We start from the raw sequence: 10,866 nt of genomic DNA, 5'->3' as shown, positions 1-10,866 counted from the left end.
AGAAATTTCGAGAAACGGAATGAGCTAGGCATTTCTCGACGGCCGGAGGAAAACTATTTAAGACCAGAAGAAGCATCAGTTTCTCAGTTGCTTACTTCAGCATTGACTTCGGAGTATTGAGAGATCTCCGAGAGCGCTTCGCCTTTTAGATGTGCTTTGCGTTTCCGTGTGTTTAACGTTTTTAGTCGTTTGAAGGGTAACTACTGATTGTGCTCTGTGATACTGAAAAGAGCTATAGGAGTGCTTTTGTGGAAACTTCCAGCACTGTAAAGTGTTTCTTTTGGCAAAAATAAATTTTAACAAGCTATCATCTGTTCTGTGTGCATTCAGTCTATTTTGAACCTCTACGTACGCAACAATAATTTTGATTCTTAAGAAATAACCTTAATAAAAAAAAATACTCAATTATTGAAAATTTGAAAATATTTAATATTTACAGTTAGATAGAAAAATCAGTATTTATATGATTTGCTGTAAATTAAATAAAATATTTAGGCAAATTAAGAACTCTAAATAAAATAACATTAATATTTTATATATTTGTAATTATTACTAAATATACATAAGAGATAATAGAACTAAATGAATTGTATGTCGCAGAGTTCTTAAATCATTGTATGCGTTAAATACATGATTGGATTGCACTCTTTGGACTGCGGCGTCCGTGCAACCGCTCAACGCTTACAACTTTGAAGGAGTAGGAATTCTTGTATCTCATGAAGTGGAGCTCTTTTGCGCTAGTGGTAAAGAATTCCACTCACATTATATAGACTCAAATTCTGTCCAACGTTGTTTCTAGCAGCGCGCTTCTGATTTCGACCCATAGATGTCGCCACGAGCAACGCCTCCGCTTAAAACACTAAAAGCACAAAACAATGGAAGCAATAATTTAACTTCGCTCAGGGGACTTCCCCAGCGTTACGGCAATGCACTCGAGGGCTAAAAGAAGACATGCCTTCGTGAGGTACTTTATAATGGAAATGGCTAATAATCTTGTTCCAGATGAAAGCTGAGGGAATGCCACGGAGTTGTTTTTTTTTTTTTTTTTCCCTCTTTACTCCCTTTTTACTTCCTTATATGAAGTAAAAAGTTTACTTCCTTGTATGAATTAAAAAGGAAGTATTGAAATCGCGAAAAGTTTCAGGCAGCATATTTCAACGAAAATATCAACTTTGACCGCTATCGAATGCAATTTAACGATGCTTTTGCGTGATATCTGTACGTAAGGACAGAATAAAAGACTCGTTTCCTCCAAAAAATTATAAAACTGCTTTAAAATTAATTCTGAAGAGAATTTTTCGTGGCGTCTGTACGAACGTATGTACGTATGTATCTCGCATAACTCAAAAACGAGTAGCCTCAGAACGTTGAAATTTTGTGTATAGGACTGCTATAACATGTAGATGTGCACCTCGTATTTTGATTGCAATCGGACGCACCAAACGTATATAAATATATTTATATATATATCCACTCTGTTACCGGCTCAGTGATCTCAGTTTCTTTACTCTTATATGTTTGTAAATTGTATATTTTTTGCTTTAAAAATGATTGAATTATGTTGTTTTTATCTTCCGGTTAAGGTTTTTATGCCTTTAGTAAATCTGTATGCAATATTTTTAGAATTATCAACAATTTTAAAGTTGTTTAAGTGCCGCTAAGCCTGTTTTTTTTATGGCGGTCATTGATTGTTTACATTTGAAACAGCAGACTAGCGGATTTGTTGCCAATCTAGAGAAACTTAGCTTCGCAACAACAAAGATAACGCCTTCATTTATTATTGCCAATTAAATCATGCTTAATCCTTTCTGGAATTTTTTCAAGGAAATAAGTGTTTAAGATTTACTTCGTAATTTTTAATATCGATATTTTGAGTTTTTATGTATTTTGCCTTCTCGCGAAGTGAGAACTGAATTAATTGAATGAGAAATACTCAATCGTCAGCCAAAAACTGTTTCTTTTTTGTTTTGTTTGCTTAATTTTTTTATACATAATTCTAGCTTTATTATAGTATTTAAATAGAACATGTGGCAACGATTAGATAATTATATTCTTTAAATGATATAAATTTTGTGCATTATGAGTTATAATATGAACGAAATATAATACTGTTAAGTGAATCTAGCGCCAGAGTGTCGCTATGGTAAACAAATACTAGAGTGAATTTTAAAGAATGCATTTATTCTATTGTTGTTTATGCGCTGCCGGCGAAGTAGATTTAATTCAATCCAATAAGTTTAAATGAAATGCAAGAAAAAATGCGCATAATTTAATATTCCGTACAAGGAAGTTATGTGGTGTACACATCAGATTTTTTTTTAAAAGGGAACTTGGCTTGAGATTACGCTTCATACTGGGAGACTATGGAAACACCCATGCAGTAAGCCGGTTCGCTGGAATTTGAGCCCATGTCGAATTACTATGATAACGGTTATACCGCTCAAAGTATACACGAATTATTTTAAACTACATCGTTTGGTCGCGATTGAATTTTGATGCAAATAATAAGCTTGCACTAAAAGTAAATGTACATTTAGCCTTTATTTTTTCCACATATAATTATAAACCAGGTCTACGTGCTACATTTGTGCTAATATTATTTTACATCTTTATTTCATTTTGCACTTTGGAAATATTGTTTGTAATCTGTGTATTAATTTTTCTGGAGTAAGATGCTTTCTGAATTATCTGATTAAGAGGTTATTTTAAAGTCAATGCATGTACCGAATCTTCCGTTACGTGCATGGCTACACTATTATCTGATTATTATTTCTCAGGACTGTTAAATTCTCATTGCTTTCATGTAGTAACTCTGTTATTTTTAATTAATTTAGTTACCTTTGTTCTTAGATTAAATCAATTATATTCATTATTTCTATTCATTTCTTCCCATTTGCGGGGAAATTGCAATTTACTTTTTCTCTTATTCTTTTTATTAATTAATTCTCTTACCCATTTTATTCCTTCTTCGATTTGATGGTTCCCATACCCCCCCCCCAAGCTTTTATTTAGCTCATTATGATATTCGTCAATATGGTCAAAAGTTTTCATTAATTTTCAAACGACTTTCTGTTGAGCTGTCGAACGCAAATTTCGCGCTCTTTGCCGATGACAATGCAATGTGGTGAAGAGAATTTTTTGAAAACTCGATTTAAAATATTTCGAAATTTAATGTTGAAACGATTTTTCGCATAATTCTTCATTTAACGAATGAACTAAAAATCTCAGAATTTTAAATGTTAGTCCCATCGGATAGAGCGGAAAAAAATCTTTTGAGCGAAATGCTTCAACATAATTTTAGTTGTTTCGCCGAATAGTAGATAGAAAAATAGCTCAATTTTCTTAATTGTTACATTATTTTTAAATTTCCATATCTAAAAATGTATATGCTATAAAATTTTAAAATTTCACACATTATAAAACAAACTATTCGCTCTCTTTTGAAACAAGAATAAAAATTTATTTCTAGGCCAACTTTCTGCTTTTTTTAGAATCAAAAACAAATTCTAGCAAATTCAGGCGATATTATCGCGCTACAGGCGATGAACAATTGAATGCCGCAAGAGCGCATCATGTATCGCAGGTTTCAAAGTGGGAAAAGCGGGGGGGGGGGAGGTTGCAGAGAGAGCAAAAATTAAATCTACTAAATCCAAAGCATAATCTAAAAAATTTGAAACGAATCTGGACAGGAAAAAGATTATCGCATTTAGCTTTCTGCTTTTTTTAGAATCGAAAACAAATTCTAGCAAATTCAGGCGATATTATCGCGCAACGGGCGATGCAAGGGCTCTATAACAATTGAATGCCGCAAGAGCGCATCATGTATCGCGGGTTTCAAAGTGGGAAAAGCGAGGGGAAGGTTGCAGAGAGAGCAAAAAATTAAATCTACTAAATCCAAAGCATAATCTAAAAAAATTGAAACGAATCTGGACAGGAAAAAGATTATCGCATTTGGCCCACGGGGGGATCGAACCCACGACCTTCGCGTTATTAGCACGATGCTCTAACCAACTGAGCTAATGGGCCACGACCACAATGGTGGGCTTATTGGCACTGATTCCAATTTAATCTTTATTTTTACAACTCCGTTTCATCAAATAACGTCAGTCTACGTTTTAAATCAAAAATAATCTTTATTTCGTTTTTAGCAAATGTAAACAACTCTAGAACAATAGCTTGAATAATCTTTTTGTTGCCATTCTCAAAACAACAAAAGTTGAATAATCTCTTTGTTGCCATTCTGAAAACAACAAAAAACAAATAAAACGATATTAATCAGTATTTAAAGTTTCTGTATAAGTTCAAGACACAACAGACTTTAAGGATAACTTCAGAATTTTTTTTTTCCCCCACGTCATAAATTGCTCTTGCAGTTACAATATCGATGTCTTACTTTTTTTTTTTTTTTTGTTACTCTACAGATTTTTCTAATATTCATTTTATTTATTTGTTTAAATATTATTTGTTTAAATAAATCTTCCTCTCCTTGCTAGAATGAATTACTTGCAAAGAAATGAAGTTTACTATAGAAATCTTCTACAATTTTGTAAATGCTATTTCTTTCCTCCCTATCTTTATAGACAGGTTTTGAATTTACCGTTAATTTCCTTTTGTTAATCTCAACAATAACAGACTTTAACTATCGATTAGAGTTCAAATTTATTTGCAATCAAATCATCCTTAATTTTCTTATTTTATAAGTTTATATATATGTATTCACAGCATTTTATTTCAAAAGCTAATTTTCTTAATTTTATTGTGAAAGGTGATGATTTAGGCTTTAAAATGCTAACATCTAAAAATGTATCTCTGATACAGATTGTGATACGTCTACTTTAAGATGATGGTAAAATTTTTATAGATTATAATTCAAAATTATTTTTGAACAATTTATAAAAATTATTTTAAAATACAAATTTTAGAAATAAATCATAAAAAATGGGTGAATTTTATTTGGAATGAACCTAAATTTCGAAATGTGAAAGGAAGAATCAAATGAGTTCAATAAAAAAAGAGAGATTAATAAATATATACCAAACTCAATTAACATTGAGAAGCTAAAATTTTGAGAGCTAATTTTTTAAAAACTACTCGCGCGACTTTTACAAAACTTGGTAGTTTGGCATAATTTGAGTCGTAAAATCGCAATGTGGAAAAAAATTGCTATGTTATGTCAGAAAAAGTCCAATTTTGGGTCAAAATACTTACATTAGAACGATGCTATATATAAATCTAATACACATCCTATGTCGCGCTTTCGAGGCATGAAAAACGCAAGTTAAATTTCATCAATGGGCCCAGTAGAACGGGAAAATAGAATTCCCCCCCCCCCACAGTGTACATACGCGCAAAGTTAATACAACAGCTACCGCGCACCATCGTTTCTAAGCACGGAAAATAAATGTATTATTCATCTTTTTCTGAAAAAAAAAAAATAAATAAATAAATAAACAAAATAAAAGTTAGCAGTGATATATGTCTAAACCACATAGATCCCATAAGAGTATTTATCTCTGATAACACATAAAAGTGAAACGATGTATGGATGTTTACTACGCATGTATCAATAGACGAATATATTCGAATATTTTTGACAAAGACAAGTGTTTTGCTTTTCGCATTTATGGTATCATTTTAGTTAGTACTTACGCGTGTTAACGCGAGGCTTATGAACTACGGCGCCGTGAAATTATATGATGCGATATTTCATATCGATGTGCACAGAGAATATTCAAAGATTAACTTTGCCTAAATAAAAACCACAAACATTTTTTCCCCCTTAAAGCTAGATTAAATTGATCCTTTGAAATTAGACCATTATTACTCCAGAACAAGGTAACACTAGTGCGAACTTTCTTCTCCAATACTTTAAATTGCTGCTAGTTGAGAGAAACATTTCCTATATAAAAATAAAAATCATTTAAGAAGTATTTAAGAACTACAACTGTCTCTGCTGTCTGCTGAAACTTTCTCTGCTGTCTACATAACAGCAAAAGCAATGAAACAGAGACCTCTACAATGGGTTTTGCGAACAAGTAAAAAAAAGGAAAATAATAATATATTTTATAAACACTGTAATTAAACGTTTTGCTTCAAAAATAGACCTCGTATTTTAATTTATTTTCCTATATATAGTTTTGACTTTATTTCTAGTCATTTGTTTGTATATCAAGCGGGGCGGCAAAATTTTAATTGCGCAACTGCTCTAAATAAAATTTCTCAAAATACTCCCCGTGTAAAAGCTGTTAGAAGTTGCAGAAATAATTTTTAAAAATTTTATAAATAATAAAGTAATTTATACTGTTATCTGTTTAGTGATGATAAGTACTTCTTTGTATATTTTTACTGAAAGTTATCTCAAAGCTATATGCCGTCTTTTCATTTTGTTTTTGGTTACGTTACGCGTAAATCTATATTTCTTCATATTTTAATAAGCATAGATAATTTTATCGTTCATGTACTACATGTTTTAAAAAATTAAGTCATTACTCGAAAAAAGAGTATGAAAGAAACAGAAAGATTCAATAACAACTACTTTTGATCCAAAGTTGCCAAGAACTCGCGAGTAAAGTACGAACAAGTCAAGCTAAGAAGTTCTTTCGTAACGCAAGCCCCCGATCAGAAGTAGCGTTTAACATGCATTAAAATTAAATTTTTGAAGCACAATATGAAACGCAGTTACGAGGTTTATAAAATCAAAGCAACTTTGCTCGAAAATAATGTTATACCCCTTTATACTTTCATTTCTCCTAATCACAAACAGATGGCGACATTTCCTTTACTGCTCTAATCATGCATTGCAAATAAAAAAACCGGAATATAAGATTTTATATAGGTGAATCTATATTTAATATACGCGTGATTTAATGTATTTGTATATTTAATATAGGTAAGTTTATTTCATATATGTGTATTTAATTTAATACAGTTCAAAAACTGAAATTATATTCACCCACACGCACATATACAAAAAAAAAAAAAAAAAAAAAAAAAAAAAAAATCCTATATTGAATCTTGGGTCCGTAGGACAACATGAGTCAGTTTTTTCTCTAGAACCTTTAAATGCGCCAACTTGGTACTTTTTTTTAGCCTAAAGGCGTTAGACCAGAAGTGCTATTAATTTCACAACGGCATTTTGCGTCAATTCACTTTACAAACTGTTGCCACCAAATATTATCGCCATGTATTATTTTTAAACAAACTAAATAATGAAGAATATGCATGAATACATGAATGTTTGTCGTATTGTGTAGAAACTACGGTACCTAGAGCCATCAGATTTTGACTAATGTAGTCCTCCAACCGAACACTGGCACTTGACAGCCCAAAATTTGAATTTCGAATTTGTTTTATTATCTATTTAAAATTTTGTAAAACTAAAGAATTTTTGATTAACAAACTCAACGATTTCAAAGCGAGCAATGGCAACACTGTGCGGAAAAAACATTTTTATCTCTAGCGCGCAAGTCTGCGTATCGGAAATTCTAAAGAAATGCTGTTTTGCTGTTTTTAAATATTTTCTGATATTGCTGTTGAATTGAATTTTATGTGTTTTAAGTGTGAAGAACGTGCTATTTAATCAATAAAGGTAACTAACACACAAAACGGGATTTAAAAAAAAAAAAAAAAAAAAAAAAAGAAAAAAAAAAAAAAAAACCTGTTGGATGTAATATAAAATCTAAAAGCTTTCAGATTTTTTTTTTTTTTTTTTTTTTTTTCCGCTGTTGAAAAAGAGAGACCAAGATCATCTCCCATCAAGATAGCCTTGCCTAGGTCTGATAGCCCTCAATATGAATAGCGTTGTTTAAAACGGCAAATAAGTTTATATTTTTGTCTAATTTTAAATTTTAGTTTGGCATGTTTTTCTTCCAGTTTTATAGACATGCACTTTAAGTTTTTGAACTCAAATTTCGGAAAGAAGGAAAGGGATAGTTTAGAAGTATCAGTTTCAAATTACCGTCTGTAGTAATGTTAAAGCACGAAATTTTTGTATCACGAAAATCAGTTTCTTAACCCCTGAATCAGTGCTCCTTTCTTCCAGTTTCCGGTGAAGGGGATTTAAGTTGTATAATTCTGACATTTTGAAATGTTACGAAGTTTTTTTTTTTAGCCAAAATGGGCTTTGTCCATGAAGGACTATCGTTTTCGTTTTGCGATTTTGCGTTGAATCACTATAAACGGCGAATCACGTTTCAAACTCTTGCCACCAAATGTTAGAGTCCTGCATTATATTTGAAGAAATTAAATAATGAAAAATCTGCATAAATGTATGTATATTTCTCGCACTGTGATAAACAACGGTGTGATATACAACGGTGAGCCATCGAATTTTGAATGACGTAATCCTCCTACGAATATGGGCATGTGGAAGACCAAATTTGAAATGTGGAATTTGTTTCATTATCGATTTCATATTTTGTAAAACTTTAAAGAATTTTTTAGTTTTTTTAACTAACTCAACGATTTAAAAGCGAGCAATAGCAACACTTTACGGAAAAGAAACACCTTTGTATTTCCAGTTTGCGGAACTATGTATCAGACATCTAAAGATATGCTCATTTTAAAATGATTTTGCGACATTGCTATTGAACTGAATTTTATGGTTTAAGTGCAAAGAACATGATATTTAATAAATAAAGGTAACACGCAAAACGTTAAAAAAACGCTCTTTTGCATATAATTTTAAAATCTGAAACCCTTCCAATTTTATTTTAAATTTTTAAAAAATTTTAAAAATTTTTTAAGCACTTTGAAGAGCTTTTATTGTTTTCAGTCAGCTATTAAAATCTTGTCTCTCGCAAATAAGTGAGCTGAGATACTAGAATACGTTGTCGTCAGTGGACGGTGACTAAGTTCTTTTATTTATCTTTAAAGGTATAAAAGTACTCTGCCCATCAAATTGAAATGAATCCTTTAAAAAGTTACCTTAATAACATTTTGCAACAATTATTTCATTTGCGTTATTTTCTATTATCTCATAGTAAAAAACGCCTTTAATGCCATATGTTTTTCTTACATAGTGCCATATAAAGGGATTTTCCAAAATTATGAAAATATTAAAATTTTGTTCCAATAACGATTAAATACACATTCCCCTATCCTTTTGTTGTTTCTGTACAATTATTAATAACATACATATTATATATATAACACATTATAATTAATTTACTAAAGAAATATTGACTATATTATCTCCTAATAGAAATTTAGTAGAATGTATCAAAAAAGAGGGAACCCATATGTAAAAAGTTTAATTTCAAAAATTGTGTTTTAAAGTAACTTGAATGTAAATTACGAAAAAAAAAACGTTTTACGGGGACTTGAATTTCAATCATGAATAACAAAATTTCAAATTTTGAAAGAGAAATTAAAAATTAGAAAACAAGTAATTATCGTTATTGATCGGAAATTAGTTGACTTTTCAAGGGGAAAAAAACAACTCCCGTTCAATGAACAATAGATAATAAATCCGAAGGTGTTTCATCTTTTACTCAACTAAGAATGATGATGTCAAACTGGCATATTAAGTTAGGCCAAAATTGTAGTTCCGTGAAGGAATGGGATTTATAACCAAAGTAGAATACCAAAGAACTCATCCTGAATGAAGCATTTTCGCTAATACAAGATTCTTTATAAATTTTGAGTGAAAAGCAATTTATGTAGTAAAATTTACAAAATACTTGAGTAAATATCTTCCGACACTTTCGCTTTTATGCATGTTAATTCAAGACTATTGTTATAAAAATAAGCATAATAAACAGTAGTAATCTTAATTGGAATTATGAAATAGAACTCAAAGTAATTGAAATAAACATGAGAAAAATAAGAAACATAACAATGCTATCTTTGCAAAAACAAATAAAATAAAAGTTGAAAAATTGAAATATATATAATAAGAAAGTAAAATGTGAAATTTACATGAAGATATAAAAGGCCAGAAAATGCATTTATTAACTTACCTTCTTTCTAGTGGGATGTCGGTAAAGTGTTTTCTTCTGTGTCTTACTCAGAAGGGGTGTGTGTCCGAAATTCCGTTATCGGCAGCGGGGATACTTTGAATTATTACAGGCGGTGAAACTTTTGAGAAGCTATTTTTGGGACGTGGGAGGGACTAGGAATGTTTGAGGGACGTTTGTTGCGCAGTTGTTATGTGAGTGAAAACGTCTGTTAAAATTTTAAATATATTAACTAGTGAATGGAAATTAATTAATTTCTGGCTAATTGTGGTGTTGGAACGAGGAAGAAAAGAAGAAAGAGAGTAATTTCACTGTCAACGAGCTATTTGACACACTGAAGAGTATGAAATAGGCTCATTTTTTTTAGTAACAGCATAAGAAAAGTCCGAAAACAATTATTTTTTACATTATATACAACCACGTCTCAAAAATAGCTTCTCTAAAGTTTCACCGCCTGTAATAATTCAAAGTATCCTCGCTGCCGATAACGAAATTTCGGGCACACACCCCTTCTGAGTAAGACACAGAAGGAAACACTTTACCGACATCCCACTAGAAAGAAGGTAAGTTAATAAATGCATTTTCTGGCCTTTTATATCTTCATGTAAATTTCACATTTTACTTTCTTATTATATATATTTCAATTTTTCAACTTTTATTTGATTTGTTTTTGCAAAGATAGCATTGTTATGTTTCTTATTTTTCTCATGTTTATTTCAATTACTTTGAGTTCTATTTCATAATTCCAATTAAGATTACTACTGTTTATTATGTTTATTTTTATAACAATAGTCTTGAATTAACGTGCATAAAAGCGAAGGTGTCGGAAGATATTTACTCAAGTATTTTGTAAATTTTACTACATAAATTGCTTTTCACTCAAAATTTATAAAGAATCTTGTATTAGCGA

General features: G+C 30.8%; 1 non-coding gene across 1 annotated transcript; it reads right to left on the bottom strand.

Moving 5' to 3' along the window:
• Positions 1-3,952: 3,952 nt before the first annotated feature.
• Positions 3,953-4,026, bottom strand: TRNAI-AAU (transfer RNA isoleucine (anticodon AAU)). Its single transcript has one exon. It is a non-coding gene; the product is annotated as a tRNA-Ile (tRNA).
• Between the last annotated feature and the right edge of the window lie 6,840 nt (positions 4,027-10,866).

This window comes from Stegodyphus dumicola, chromosome X1 (assembly GCF_044657685.1).
Source record: "Stegodyphus dumicola isolate Sdum_Otavi_A_Nest chromosome X1, ASM4465768v1".
NCBI lineage: Eukaryota > Metazoa > Arthropoda > Arachnida > Araneae > Eresidae > Stegodyphus > Stegodyphus dumicola.
This window is presented reverse-complemented; position numbering and strand designations above follow the sequence as displayed.